The sequence below is a fragment of the Pinus tabuliformis genome, chromosome 3_1 (genome assembly GCF_031772625.1).
Source record: "Pinus tabuliformis cultivar Carrire ecotype Pingquan chromosome 3_1, CPIR1, whole genome shotgun sequence".
Lineage (NCBI taxonomy): Eukaryota > Viridiplantae > Streptophyta > Pinopsida > Pinales > Pinaceae > Pinus > Pinus tabuliformis.
In genome coordinates, this window is record NC_142301.1 from 55,129,457 (window position 1) to 55,145,970 (window position 16,514).

The 16,514-nt window shown below is 39.9% G+C and overlaps 1 protein-coding gene across 2 annotated transcripts in view; it reads left to right on the top strand.

Annotated features, from left to right (window-relative positions):
• The window catches only part of LOC149185742 (uncharacterized), a 552,948-nt gene that overhangs the window by 274,584 nt on the left and 261,850 nt on the right, over positions 1–16,514 (top strand). The window lies entirely within an intron of this gene.

The window sequence follows — 16,514 nt, forward strand, 5'->3', positions numbered from 1 at the left end:
AATTTTTATGGTACAAAGGGCTTTGTTCTCGTAAAAAAATTGTTACGTGGTCAATTTTCACGGAGGAACTAATAGCACATTATGAGGATACAAAGAGCAACACCTTCTTTAGAGAAACACCACAACAATTGGAAAGAGTAAAAGGGCTTTGTGACATAGTGGAAAGAAAAATTATGGAAACGAGGAAGCATACGCCTCACAACTGTAAAGATGGAAGTGTTCCACAACCTACAAGGGTTACACCACAACAATTGGAAGAAAAAAGAGAAAAGGGCTTTGTTACAATTGTGATAGCAAATGCACTAAAGGTCATAAGTGTGCTAAGAAGAAATTATTTTACATAGAATATGAAGAGGAGGAAGAAAAGGATCAAGAAACATCAAAAGAAGAAGATATACACCAGGACCCCACCCCAGAGAAAGAAGAAATGAATCAGACCATATCTTGTAAAGCATTGGCAAGAATTACCACTCCTCAAACTCTCAAGATAGAAGGACATATCAAGAAGAAAAATGTGCAAGAAGTGAAAGATCACATCGAGAAAGAAGAAATGAATCCAACAATATCTTGTAATTCATTGTTCGAAATTACCACTCTTCAAACTATCAAGATACAAGGACATATCAAGAAGAAAAATGTTCAAGAAGTGAAAGATCACATCGAGCATCAAGAAATGAATCCGACCATATCTTGTAAGGGATTGGAAGAAATTACCACTCCTCAAACTCTAGAGATAGAAGGACATATCAAGAAGAAAAAGGTTCAAGCAGTGAAAGATCACATCGAGCATCAACAACAAGTTCTCCAACTTTTAAAGGATAACGCCACTTTGGTGCAAAATCAATTGAAACAACAGGTAGATAAAAATTGTAGTGAAAAATGTTTTGATGTAGGTGATTGGGTATTTTTACTGCTACATCTCAAGCAAGCTATTTATGAGAAGGAAATGTTGGCAATACTACATGCACTTAAAAAATGGCGACCTTACCGAACGGGAAGACTCTTCAAGGATGAGGATGTGGAAGCATTATTTTGTGCTATTTATATTATCCAACCAGATTGGATAAACGAAGCAAGGGATGAATGGAAGAAGGACGAAGAAGTATGGCCACTTATTCAAAAGTTGCAAAAGATCTCAATTCAAACAATATTGCCAGAAATTGAAGAGGAAGGAAAAATCATATTGGAACCTAGAGCAATCACAGAAACAAGAACCCGACAGCTACGAAATCGATCAATTTCAGAGTATCTCATCAAGTGGAAGAACTTACCCGCTGAAGATTCCACATGGGAGGACAAGAATTTTATACAGAAGCATCAAGAACTACTCAAACGTTGAGGACAATGCTTTTTGAAGGGGAGGGGCATGTTAGGCCCCTATACTACTAGTGTAACCCCTTATTGTTATTAGTATAACCCACTTATTATATTGATGTACCCATGTAGTGCCCATATTGTTACTATTGTGCCCCATAGAAGCCCACTATTGTTATTATTGTGCCCTTACATTATTATTGTTATGTCGGCTGGATTATATTGTGACTCCTTAGACTCCTATATATAGAAAGGAGGTTTTGTCATTTGTATCATCCAAGAATTGTTCATTTATGTAATGTAAAGGAGGTTGCCCCCTCGAAGAGGCTGAATTCTAAGGCGTTGATCTATCTTTTCTATCTTTCCTTGAGCTGGTTTCATAACATGCCCTGTCTAGGAAAGCCGAAGAACCAACACTACTTGCTGTCTCGGTTGTTGTGCCTGAATGGCTTAATGAGATTCGAAGTGAGTATGCCAAGGATCTAGAAATAACTGCGATAATCAATAACCTTCCAAACAACTCAAAATTTGAATGGAAGAATGATATTCTATGGTACAAAGGAAGAATCTATCTGAATGCAAACTCCAAGTTTAAATCCAAGATACTCAAGGAGTCACATGATTCACCATCAGCCGGACATGTAGGATTCTTTAAAACTTACTACAATGCACGTCAATCATTCTTTTGGAAGGGGATGAGTCGCGATATTCAGAAGTATGTAGCAGAATGTGACACATGTCAAAGAAACAAAAGTGAAAATATTATGACACCTGGATTACTTCACCCCTTAAACATTCTGAATCAGAAATGGGAAGAAATATCAATGGACTTTATTGAGGGATTACTCGTATTTGAAGGCAAGGACAAGATTTTCATAGTGGTCGACAGACTCACCAAATATGCTCACTTTATGGCAATAAAGAAATCAGACTCAGCTAAACAAATCACTGAAATATTTTGCAAAAATATATATAAATTACACGGTTTTCCGAAAGTCATTGTGAGTGATAGAGATGCCAAATTCAAGGGTAATTTCTGGAAGGAATTGTTCAACCACATAGGAACCTACCTAAATATGAGTTCCACTTATCACCCTCAAACAGATGGACAAACAGAGGTTGTCAATAAATGTTTGGAAGCCTACCTACGTTGTTATGCTACAGAAAAACAAAATAAGTGGGCTCAATGGTTGCATCTCGCTGAGTGGTGGTATAATTCTACTTATCACACGTCAGCAAAAATGACGCCATTCCAAGCTTTGTATGGATATGAACCCCCAAAATGGAAGGATCTAGCTACCGTCCAGACAAATCTACCTATTGTTAAAAACCAACTAGAAGAAACCCAAAAAATCGTCCAAACCCTAAAAGAAAACTTGAATAATGCAAGGAACCGTATGAAGCAACAAGCAGACCGAAACAGAACTGAAAGAGAATTTGAAGTCGGAGAATGGGTATTTGTCAAGCTCCAGCCATACAAACAATTTTCCTTGAAACAAAAAGGAAAAAATAAATTGGCACCAAAGCTCTATGGACCATATCAGATCAATAAAAAAATCAGCAAAGTTGCATATAGTTTAAGCCTTCCAGAGAAAAGTCGTGTTCACAACGTCTTCCATATCTCCTGCCTTAAACGGCATTGGGCGACCATCAATCAGCCCAAACAACACTTCCATCTCTAGATGATGAAGGAAGGGTCATTCTAGAACCAGAAGGTATCTTATCTACTAGAGAAAGGAAGCTTCGATCTTGTACAATCAAGGAATACTTGATCAAGTGGAAGGACTTACCAGAAGAAGAAGCTTCTTGGGAGACTGAAGCGTTCTGCCAGCAACATCCATCGTTACGTATGCTTTGAGGACAAAGCATTCTTTTGAGAGGAAGGCAATGTTATGTAAAAAATTAGGTGAAGGGCATGATGTTCACCAAGAGGCACCTAAGGCGGTATATAGCCAGGGCCTCTCACAAAATGTAATCATCATATATTCAATTATTAATAAAATATTTTATCATGGCTGTCAATAGCTAAAATTGTGTGCATCACTCAAACATTTGTAGAAAGGAAAGAGGAAGTAATAGATCTTTACTATGATTCAGATGGTATCCCTCACAAAAGGGTCTTATGATAAGCTCCTAAATTTTTTGTTATAGTGATCTAGGAGGATCTATCAAATTAATGCATCTAGAGAAGTTAGGTTGTCGTCAGTCTCATCAATTGTCGCCAGAGTTTTCAGTTCTCTCAGGGTTGTTTCGTTGATAAGGTTTCGTGGTGAAATGTCACAATGTGAAAAATTGGTTTGATATGGTTCATTTAAAAGGACATGAGCTATGGTATATAAATATGATTCAAAATCTATTAAAAACCTAAGCCTAACCTACCACATTAATCCTAAACCTAAAAACGTAATCCAAGCATCACATACCTAAGACTAAACCCCTAAAAACATAAGTTAATACACCCTTGGTCCATGAACTTTATAAACAATGCAAATGTATTATGAAACAGTCCCTAACCGCCATTGTAAACCGCAACGGAACCACATGGTCATGTGACCAAAGATGGATAGACCATCGGGGTTTCATAACACCGCACAGACACTTGACCGCGTCGGAGAAAGGTTTGCATGTGACCAGTGTGGGAGTTCACCGTTAGAGGAGATCACCGCGCGGATAGTGTGAATGTTGGGTTTACAACCGGCAACTGTGGAGGTAACCGCCAGGGAAAAGTTGGTAGTTGTCACATGCGGATAGTTGGCGAAACCGTCGGGAAAACCACCAGATGGCAGACAGACAGTTGACTGTCGACGTTCACATGGAAGCAGTTAGCCTCCGCCCAGTTAGCCTGACTGCCTGCGGTTATGGTTTATCCTAATGTTATTTATGGGTTTTTTGGTTCAGTTTGTTTTTAAAACTAATGCGATGACCAAGCAACTTACCCTAGGTGGCAAACAACAACCAGATCAAGTTTCCAAACTCATCCAGGAGCAACCAAATTCACCCTATATTCAACAAAGGTGGTTTTGATGAACCTGGAGGCCTTTAAAAGGCGGATTTGCTTCTTTGAAAACATTAGAGTGGTTTTGGTTTTTCATTTGCAGTTTCTGGAGGTCATAGGCAGTTTTGTTTTTAGTGTAACAGGGGCATCCGGGGTCGGTTTTGGAAACCGTAAGAAGCGTTGGAAAGTTGGTTCAGAGGGCTATCTGTTGAAAATGATCAGAAGTGCCTGCGTGCACATTCAGTCTGGTTTTTTTCTCTGTGTAATCAACTTCTCTTGTTTCAATCCTAATAAAGCGGTTGCTCATCTTGAAAGCAGACCCAAAGACGTAGTCCATCAGGGACGAACTCCATAATCAATTTTTCTGTCTGGTATCGCTGTGTTTTTACTGTTTGCACTTCTGTTATGCATCGATTTTATGTTTAATCAAATATCGTAAAGTGTTCTTATCGAGCAATTTTCCTCGATTTACGTGCTTTCAGCTAACATTCAAATCATTAATGGTTAATCAATTCTACATCAATTTTTAGTTTATGGTCATTTTAGATCATATAGATATGACCATGATAAATAATAAGATGCATCGTGGCATCATGGAAGCATTAGAAACAAGAGCTCGTAACATCACCATGGGAATCATGAAGGACAGAAGGAACAAAATCCATGGCAGTCAAACATGAAGGATATAGCTCTTGGGAACCTCATTGGACATTGAAGGAAAGGATGAAGTCATCCAGGACAAGGCTCATCATACATCAAGTCAAAAAGGAAACATCTGCCAGATGGGGATATGCAAGATCCTCAAGATTCTCTGATGGAATCCTCATAAGAGGGTTCACTAATCTAGAGAGGAAGCAAGTGTTTCATCAGGAACTCCAACTTGTGGAATTCATGGGATGATGGTAGGATGACATGCGAAATGGTGCAAATGAAGAGCTTGAAGGTCTTTTCAATCAAGGAAGCTGCTGGAAGAAGCTTAGATGACCTAAAGGTAAAATGAGGTATGTATGGTTGTATTTAATATTATAAAGTCATGTCGTATGGTTGCAAGTAACATGGATCACTACTTCTATCTTGAGAAGCATGATCAAGGGAAAAGGATCTCCTCCTTTGAAAGGATGCAGGAAGGCATAAGTCACACTAGATGAAATCAACATAATATGTCCTCATATGAAGTATGAGGTGGTTGACTACAATTAAGGAACTCTGATTGAAAGCTCCTGGGAATGGAATGTGTAAGGAAGGAAGAGATCGTGAGATATGCAACCATGATAAAGGCGATCAACATCCAAAAGAACAAGAAGATTTGACTAGGAAATCTCCCCGAAAGATATGAAGACTCTGATGGAAAAGATGGAGACCCTTGACAATGGATATCTTTGGGAGATGTGTCAACATTATGCAAGATGCTGATACCTATAGGAAGATGTCATGATGAAGAGCCATCTCGTACAATACTATTTGATTTAATGTTATTTTTGATTTCTTGAATAATATTTGGATGAGTTCATGCAGGGCTACTAGAACAAGGGTTGTAAGTACAACAAGCATTCATGTGGTGGATGGAAATTCCTGAAAGAAACATGATGGAGAAAAAGTAGTCATATGACGAAGGTTCCAAATATGTATCAAGAAGGCCACTTTCCATGAAGAAAAGAATGACATGACGAACTAGGAAGGAAAGTGATCGACGGCTGATGCCGTACAAGGAAGAAGCTCAATTGAATTTCATGACATCAAGGAAAGAAAGTGATCAAACGGCGAAAGGACCCACAAGAAGAAGTTGGTGATGGATAAGGAGAGTCCCTAGTTGAAGAGGGAGCTCTGACAAATCCCTAATTAAGAGGGAACTTGGGCAAGTTCCTGGTTAGAAGGAACTTGCGTACAATCCTTTAAAGGAATGGGCATATCTTCCCTAGTTGAGAGGTGGAGATAGACACAACATTCTTGTCTTCAATTGGGAAGAAATAATGGAGGATTGAGTAATCATCTGGCATTTGATGCTCTTTGAGGATGTGTAGGGCATCCAAGATGAGAGTAGGCAAGAGGACCAATATTCTTTGAGGGCTGGGAACCCAAGATAAGAATAGTCCTAGAAGGTCATACTCAGTGAACACCCGGGTGGGTATGTACCTTGAGAGACAATGATGAAGGTGTCTATAGTCATTGGTCTCGCCAACATTGTGCTCTGATCTAATGAGAGATAGAGCTATCAATCAAGGCCTTGCTGTGGAAACAATGTTGGTTACTATGATGCTATACAAATGGATTACCGATGCGATTCTTCTTATGAGAAATTCTTCAGATTGAGAATGACCAAGTACCATTATGAATACCTCCCTAGTTAAGAGGGAGTGTTGTAAAATGTAACTAGGTTCGGTCTTCATAATGACATGATCTTTGTAAATGATGAAATAAAAGGAATAAAAATATTTTTGTATGCCTTGCTATATGGGTTTCATGAGCAAGAGGTTTATTTGTTAGTGGCTCCCATTGAGAGCCTTAGGGTCTATTATTATGTCAAAGAGTCAATGTCATGTATGAAGACGCTCTTCTTGAGCATGAGTCAATGTATATAAATATGTCTAAATAGCCCTCCAAAAGACAAGCACAAATCTCCTCTTGAAGTCGGCTTGCAAGATGAATTAAATAGATCATGTCGGCTTGCATCAATAGACACATCTCTTGACACTGTCATGTTGGCTTAATATGTGGGTCGAACTACTATAAATACCCATCTAGGGTCTTCGCAAAAGGGCAGTGCAAAACTTAGATTCATCTGATATTTCTGAGGGCAGTCACAGGAAGGATTTCGGATGTCACTTCAGAGGTCTGTCCACAGTACACAATCTCGGATACCTTGCAACTTCAATGGGTAATTACAGTAGTCTTCGCAAAAGGGCAGTGCAAAACTTAGATTCATCTGATGTTTCTAAGGGCAGTCACAGGAAGGATTTCGGATGTCACTTCAGAGGTCTGTCCACAGTACACAATCTCGGATACCTTTGCAACTTCAATGGGTAATTACAGTAACTATACTTCGCAGATCTCAGAGGATTCAGACAAGCATCTTTGTGTCTTTCGGATGGGTACCACAAAGGTGAGGTCTCGACATATTTGTGATGAGGAGGATCTCAGTGATTCCACAGTAGCACACACTGTTGATTTGGGGTAGCATCAGACGTGCTCTAGCCGCGAAATTTGGTGGAGAGGTTGGGGCAGATTCTAAATAGATCAGGAGATATTAAAATATTTAATATTTTTAATGGAGTCCCTAAGTCTAAACATAGGGAAAATAAAATATTAATGTGTATTAATATGAATCTGTGTTAGAGTGGTCCAAAAGACACGGATCAAGCCAGATCTAATCTTAGACGTTGATTAGGGACTTAATCTCAGTTGTTGAGATGTCACCAGGAAAAGTATAAGATCAGGCTTGAGGGTCACTTGGAGGATACACTAGAGTGATCAGTCATTCTATTCTCTAGAGCAGGGTTTGCTAAGAGAGATAGAATTAGTGATCGGGAGAGCAGCTGAGGGGCATTGAGTACAGGGAGACAGAGAGGCAGAGATAGTGTTGGAGAGCAGTAGAGCAGTGAGAGAGAGAGACGCAGGAGCAGCCAGTGCTCACATAGGGCCACGCAAAGGCAACTAAGTGCTGCGCAGAGCACCAGAGGGGCCAGCGTAGCTGACGTAGAGGCTCAGAGAGCTGACGCAGGGCCTCCTGGGGCTGACACAGGGCCATCGCTGGGCTAGGAGAGGTTGACGCAGTCCAGATTGGGCAGACATTGGGGTTTCAGAGGTAGATTAGCACTAAGTAGCTGTCGGAAGGATTATCCGGGGTTTCAACCAGTAGATTTGTTAGAAACTGAGAGGTATTACTGCGAAAGAAATTCTATGTTGGGTAGGCCAGTTTCGACACCCAGATTGTACTCTGATATTGCTTAATAAGAAAACCCTCAGATAGCTGCACCGATTTTCCCACATTGGGTTTTTCCAGGGACATTAGTTCAAAAACAATGGTGTCATATGGTGTGTTTGTTCTTGTTTCTTTTAGTTGTTGATCTGTAATATGTTGAGCATGCACTGGTGTTTATTTTCAGTATTTACATTGTAAATAACTTGTTAAGGAAAAAATAACAAGTAGATAGGAATAAATCAGATAGAGTGCATGGAGGGTTTCTAAGTAAGTAAACTTAGAAACTTCAACACGATATCAGAGGGTGATTGCAGATCATAGGAGGACTAAAAGACATCAGTCGAGTGGAGCAGTAGCAGCAGAAAACCACTATCTCGAGGTGACAGAAGCTATTTCTAGCAGCGCAGAAGCCAAGGAGTGTGACGCAGAGCCAGCCAGGGCCATGCAGAGGAAGCTGGGAGTTGTGTAGAGCTTCAGAGAGGCTAGCGTTGTTGACGCAGAGGGCCAGACGGCTGACATAGGGCATCCCAGGGATGATGCAAACCAATCCAAGGTGACGCAGGGCCAACGTGAGGCAAAGAGGGGCTGACGCAGTTCATAGAGAGGTAGTTTCTGGGATCTAGAAAGCTGTAGGAATATTGCATAGTGGAGCTGGTGAGGTACTGTAGTTAGAACATTACCTGATAGAGCAGGGCCAAAGTTGTTACCGAGGGTTTCTAGCCGAGGAACTCGGATCAGCAGTGCAGTTGCACAAGATGCTCAAAGTAGGCGGCATCTCGACAAGCGGCAGAAGGATTTCGAGGAGGGAAATCAGGAATTAGAGGGAGTCCAGAAGAGAACTTTCAGACGAGAAATAGAGACTCAGAGGAGTTGAACAAAGAACTTCTAGGAGGGAAGTAGAGGAGCATCATGGCACTACACGGGGTAAGAGACCAGATAGACTGGACGAAGCATCGAACTTCGCAATCTGGAAGGCCAGAATCTTATCAGTGCTTAACAGGAATCATGTCAAGAACTTCACCTTGAAGGTAATAGCTGTCCTAGTCGATCCCAGTGATAATGACAGGTACGAGGAGGCGATGGCGAGGGCCAAGTGCATTATCCTTGACGGGGTTAAGGATCATGTGGTACCACATATAACCGAGAAGGAAACGACATTTGAGATGTGGGAGGCTCTCAAGAAGTTGTACCAACATACTTTTCTGTAGAGAAGAATGCTGCTCGAGAATCATATGAGGTTGTATCAGATGAAGAAGGGTCAATCGATTGACACCTTCCTCGGAGGACTGAATGAGATCCGAGACCAGTTGACTGCTATAGGAGCGACACTGGATTGGGAGCTTATGGTGAGGACAACCCTGAACTCTGTCTCAGAAGATTGGGAAGTATTTGTCCAGAGTATCCTGGGCAGAGGGACTCTTCCACCTTGGGACGAGATGCGGGTAGCTCTTCGCCAGGAAGAGATTAGACGACAGTCGAAGATAGGTAGTAGCAGCAAAGGGATCAAGGTCAAGCAGGAGGAAGAGGATGTGGCCCTAACATCTGAGAGAAAGCAGGACAAGTGGAAGAAGAAATATCTCTCCAAGATCAAGTGCTTCCACTGTGGGGAGCTGGGTCATTATGTGACCCAGTGTCCAAGGAAGAAGAGTAAGGGAGAGTCTTTCGAGACTAAGGCGGCGCCAGCACGGGCAAAGAAGGAAGTTTTGACAGACGATGACTGTGCTATGAGTGAACACGCGCCACTTGAGAAGAAGTGGGGAGACATCGAGCTGTAGTCAGGTGGACTACAGGCGATGAGGGGTAGGATCCTTGAGGTACCCAACCTCTTGGATTAGACCTTGCTACGGGAGCCCCGAAGAGGAGTAGCAGGACTGGCTGAGTCGTGTAGAGATGGATGCGGATGGAGCGATTGAGATGGTCACAGTGGGGGAGTCCCGAGACAACGGGAGGCTAGCAGGCTGCAGCAGTGCGAGAGGCACAAGAGTGTTGCATCAGTGCAGGACGACACAGAGAGGTGTGCAACGGTGCGAGATGTAGGAGAGTTGTTGCAGCAACACAGAGGTCAGAGAGGGAGCACTTGTCAGCGGCAGAGGGAGCTTCAACATCAATTGGTGTCTCTAGCCTAATAGGGAGGTCAGTTGGGAGATCAGTGACTTACTTCTCAGTAACTGAGTTGCAGTGTAGCAGTGGGCGGCACGATGCAACATGATGAGAGGAGGTGTAGTGCGGATGCAGTGCTCGGAGAAAGGACCAACAGCAGCACGGATGTAGAGGGAGCTGTCGTACAGATGCAGAGGATGTTGGGCAGGAAGGTCTAGCATCAACACAGGTTCTGATGCTGGATGATCAGAGTAATACTCAGTAAGGAGTATTGCTAGAGTACAGTCCTCACTAAGAGGGAGTGTTGATTTGGGGTAAGATTGGATGTGCTCTAGCCACGAAATTTGGTGGAGAGGTTGGGGCACATGAGATCTCCAATACCCAAAAATGGTCTGGACAGATTCTAAACATATAAGGAGATGTTAAAATAATTAATATTTTTAATGGAGTCCCTAAGTGTAAACTTAGGGAAAATAAAATATTAATGTGTATTAATATGAATCTATTTTAGAATGGTCCAAAAGACATGGATCAAGCCAGATCTAATCTTAGCCGTTGATTAGAGACTTAATCTTGGCCGTTGAGATGTCAACATGAAAAATATAAGAGGAGGCTTGAGGGTCATTTGGAGGATACACCACAGTGATTAGTCATTCTATTCTCTAGAGCGGGGTTTGCTAAGAAAGATAGAATCAGTGATTGGGAGAGCAGCTAAGGCGCATTGAGTACAGGGAGACAGAGAGGCAGAGGTGTCGGAGAGCAGTAGAGCAGCCGAGAGAGAGACGCAGTAGAGCAGCCAGTGCTCACACAGGGCCACGCAAAGGCAGCTAAGTGCTGCGCAGAGCACTAGAGGGGCTAGTGTAGCTGACGTAGAGGCTCAGAGAGTTGACGCAGGGCCAACGCTGGGCTAGGAGAGGCTGACACAGTCCAGATTGGGCAGACGCTAGTGTTTCAAAGGCAGATTGACGCTGAGTAGCTGCTGGAAGGATTATCCGGGGTTTCAACCAATAGATTTGTTAGAAACTGAGAGGTATTATTGCGAAGGAAATTCTCTGTTGGGCAGGCCAGTTTCGGCACCCAGATTGTACTCTGATATTGCTTAATAAGAAAACCCTCAGATAGTTGCACCGATTTTCCCACATTGGGTTTTTCTGGGGACATTAGTCCAAAAACAATGGTGTCATATGGTGTGTTTGTTCTTGTTTCTTTTAGTTGTTGATCTGTAATATGTTGAGCATGCATTGGTGTTTATTTTCAGTATTTACATTGTAAATAACTTGTTAAGGAAAAAATAACAAGTAGGTAGGAATAAATCAAATAGAGTGCACTGAGGGTTTCTAACTAAGTAAACTTAGAAACTTCAACACACACAGTCTTGACATATTTGTGCTGAATAGGATCTCGGTGATCCCATAGTAACACACTGTGTCTCGGCATACATTCTAAATGCAGTCATGATCTCAACATAGATGTAATCATGATCTCGGTATAGATACAGTCATGATCTTAATGGAGACATAGTTACAAGGTCATGATCTCGATCAATCAAGCAGCAACAATGGTGCAACAGTAATGATCTCAATGGTGCAACAATGAAGATCTTAGTGTCAAGGTGTAGACCATTATGTGTCAACCACCCATAGAAGTACACCCCCTTTTTTGGCAAAAGGGATAGTGTCTAATCGACGTGTCCGTGCCGTTCAACTATCATCATCAGCCTGATCATCATGTTATGTTGTAAACCTTTTCGGCATGTGTAAATTGTAAATAATCTCAGCTGATCCGTGTCATATATGTAATTGCCTAGGTAAACCTAATTTTTGGTGACGATCTACATTTCGGGAGGTTTTTTGTCTCACTGATCCATTCTCAGATGGTCGGAAGAGTTTTCCTTCAGCCTTACCCCAAAGCCGGAGTGGATTTTGTTATTGAGATCTTAGGGGAGTCCAAGTGTTCTAGATCGAGTCTATGTAAAAGTGATTTGGGAATAATCCTAACTATTTGGTTAGGTTATTTTATTACAAATTGCTTGATCTGATAGATTATATTTTGTGTCGCAGAACTGGGTAGTTTATGAGGGTCTTTTGCAAATGGGTTTTCCCCTTTAGATGTAAAAAATGTAAAAATCATGATGTAAAGTGTCTTGAGGGTTAGCAAAATAATTTATCCCTTCATAGGTTAATTAATTAAATTTTTTGGCCAAAATTAATTAAAATCCTAAGCCAGAAATTTGATTAATTCTAGGTCCTAGGTAAATTTAAATTCTCCAAAGGCAAAATTCGTTGGTCCTTAAAAAATTAAAGTTTAAGAGGTCCAGGGACTAAGGTAAATTAATTATTTTGCTAAATTTTAAGCCTTTGGTCCCTAGGGTTAAGTTAAAATCAAAATTTTGAGGAAATTAATTCAAAAATTTAATTTTTGAATTAATTAAAATGCATTTAATTGAAAATTTCGAATTTCCTTAATAATTTAATATTCTGACGGATAAGATTAAAAGAAATTTTAATCTTCATCGACGATCGAGATTGCTTTGACGAGGATCACTCGAACTAGCCGTTGGAGGATTTATCTTTAAATAAGAGGTCGTTTGTCAGTCAGTTCATCCGATCTCAGGATCTGTACTAAGCGAAAAGCTCTCTTGTAATCTTTTTATGAGCAATAAAGAAAGACTTTGGGGTTAATTTATGTTGGTGTTACTCTTCATGGAAATATTGTAAGATGTGTCATTTTCATATATAGATTTCTTTTTAGCTATTGATGATAGATTCTTGAATAGTGATTTGAGTATAGGTATCTTGCTCACTCAATGGGGTTTGAATGATAATTTAAGTTTAGAGTATAATAGCAGGTATCTCTATTTATTTGAATTTTATTATTGTTTTCTCGCTCTATGTTGATGGTTAAATTGAGTTTTTGCAGGAAATCTTTGATTATTAGATCATTGGGCATTCGGGGAAGTTCTCGACTGAACCAACCAACTCGTGATCTGTGTTTTCTGAAGAACCCAACTTAAATTTGATCCTGGGCTTATCATAAGATATTTTTTATGGGTGATGCATGAAGGTTTTGAGTTCAGTACCTCCTCTAAAATTCAAAAAAAAATAAATTTTTCTGCGTTAAATCGTTAGATCTGGCTATTGAGAGCCTCAGATTATCAGATTTGGGAGTGGAGTTGGACTCGCATTCCCAAGATCTGATAGATCTGCCATTTATGTATATAGATTTGTAATTAATTTTAGTTTTCTGACTTGGGTGTCTTTTGGGTCATTGTACATATCGTTTGGGTGTTTCTTGTTGTATTGCAACTATAGATCTGAAGGAGAAAACGTGTAGAGTCTAGATCTAGGCCCTGGAGGATAAGATCTGGATCTCTGAGGTTCATCAATATCCTTTTGCAAGGATGTTATTCTAAAGAATTTTGCAGTCCAGAGTTTTAAATTCTTTTCTTGAATCTAGAAATAATTTCACCGGGTTTCACTCATATAATCTGAGGCATTAAAACACATTAGTGTGAAATTCATTTTCTTGGGTTTATTTTAAATTGCTGGATGCATTTCTTTTGCTGCCTGGGGTTTTTTGGAAAAATTTCGATTTTTTTTTTATCTGGGTTTTAAAATTTTTTTTAGGATCTGGAAATTTTTGTTTGCCTGAAGTTTTTCCTCTGTCTTCTGCATTTGATCTGCTGCTCAAGTCCAAGCTTCTGCTCCAGCAAACCTGCATACACAACAAACAAACTCTGACCCTAAACCTGCAAACAAAATAAAAATAAAGAAAATAAATGCGCTGTCCTGCCTCTAGCTCTTCCTCTGGCCTCTGGCCACCCATACGTTGCCTGCAAAAGACTGCCTTTCCCTCTGCGTCCAACTCCTCAAACGCTGCACCTGCAAACCTGCGTATAGCCTTCCACCTGCAGCTTCCCTCTCAGCGTTTTTCTGACCTGCGTTTTTCTCCTTCATTCCTTCTTCCTTCCGTTCAATTTCCTCACTGCCATAGCTCCGCTGCCATAGCTATCCTCCCTCGCAGCCTTCCACTCCATCGCTGCTCCAGCTTCACCTGCAGACACATACACCAAGGCCGCAGATCAGTAAGCCCGCAACCCTTCCTCCCTCCAAGCAGCTCTCCTTCTGCGTAAATCCCCTTCCCGCTATCATCTCCGCAACCTCCATCCGTGTGCTATCTCCCTTGCTGCGTATCCAAACCGCACATCCAACGCTGCCCATTTGTTTTCCGCAGCCGCCTAGACCCTCAGCTAAACTGTGGCTCCCTTCCTGCATTCTCCATAACTCTGAAACTCGTAGCCCGCAGTCCTTTGCTGCCTCTCCTCCATCACTCAGCTCCTCCGTCGAGTGCTCCCATCGTCCTGCAAACCCCCTCCACGCAGCCTCATCTCCCCTCTGCGATCTCTCCCTTTCCGTCGCCGTCCAGCTCCCTCCGTCTCACCTGCAGTTACCAAAACAAAACAAAAAAATTCGATTTTCTTTTCTATTCTATGTATGCGTTTAGTTTGGTTAGGTTTTACTTTTGTTAATTCTTTTTTTTTTAATTTACTTTTAAGTTTGTATATGGTTAGGGTTAGCGTAGGTACTCCTTTTTTATTTTTGGTTTTAGACTTAGGTTAGGCTCCATTTAATTCTTAAATTCGATTTTATATTTTTTAGTTTGATTCTATTAAATTAAAAAAAAAATCTAAAATCCTAAAAATTTTAAATTCTAAAATCAAAAAAACATTTAAAAAATATAAAATCTAAAAACATAAAAAAATAAAGAAAATAAAAAAAAATCTAAAACATTTTTATTCATTTTAAAACATTAAAAAAAATCTAAAAATACTTATATATATATATATATATATATATATATATATATATATATAAAGTTTAAAAAAATCTAAAAACATTTAGTTTCTTATGAATTTGAAAACTCATAACATTTTTGAGAAAACCTAAAAATCCTAAACATTATTTTTTTTTTTTGGTTGTTTTCTAAATTTTTAATTTTTGACTAAGGAAAATGAAATAAATTAAGGGGTTTTCGCTTAAACATTAAAATTTTTAATGTGGCCTATGGCCCATTAAAAATTTCGATTTTTTTAACCTGTTGAGTTGTTTTACTTCTTTAGTTATCGCCTAAGGAATAATTAAAATTTAAACCTAAAGTTCCTTAGTGTTTTTTTTGGTCATTAAATGCATTTTTATGATTTTCCTATGGTCAAAGTACGATAAATGTTTTAAGTTATATTGACTGTTGGAGAAAATTAATTAATTCTAGATCTTGGTCATTAACGATAATCATTCTCTTGCATGATACGGTTTTGGGCGTTTATATTAATCATACCTGATTGTCACTGTTCGTCACATATTGGAAAAGTTATTTTGGATGACTTGTTTTCTTACTTAATCTATGGTTAATTCAAATTAAAGGCACTGGTCGATAATTATCTCTAGTTGGTGGTCGTGTCTTGGTTACATTAGAGTTTAATCTATTCATCTGAGTTAATCGAGATTCATTTAAATTCATTAAGTTGTCCATCGCTAAAATCTCCTAGAGTTTGTTTTTCACAGGCTACCCTCATCTGTTTACCTAGGGACTACCCCCCTTGACTTGTCTAGGAGAGAGTCTAAACGGAGTGAGTAAGGATTTAAGAGTGACAACCCTTACTCTGAGCGTTGTTGCGGTGCCTAGACACTTTGTGCGACAACACAAGGCAAAAATGAAGATCTCGGTGTCATGAATGAAGGATCTCAGTGTCAACTTTCAAGGCAGATCTTAGTATCCATACAATGATGAAGATCTTGAAGAGGACTGTCAAGAGAATGCGTGTCTTGATCTTGGAGTGGCTATTAGGTCAAGGGTCTTGATCTTGGTATTCATCAATTGGAATCTCTATAAGAAGAATTTGTGTGGGTTTTTCTTTCAAAGAGTGAGAGGTCTTGGCTCTGGCAGAAAGCCAACATCTTGTGTTCTTGTCTCTTTTGTTTGGTAACTATTTGATGAAGTAAGAAAACACACTCTAATAATATCAAATGAAAATTTTGTTAATAAGAAAAAGTAAAAAGTATCTCACAAATAGTTTTCATCATGAAGAAAATCTTATTAACCTAATTGCCCTAGATTCTTCAACATGCAGAAGCGTCTTCCAAACTTTGTTCTTAGTGTTTTATAAAGAGTTCTGTCTTCTAAAAGCTA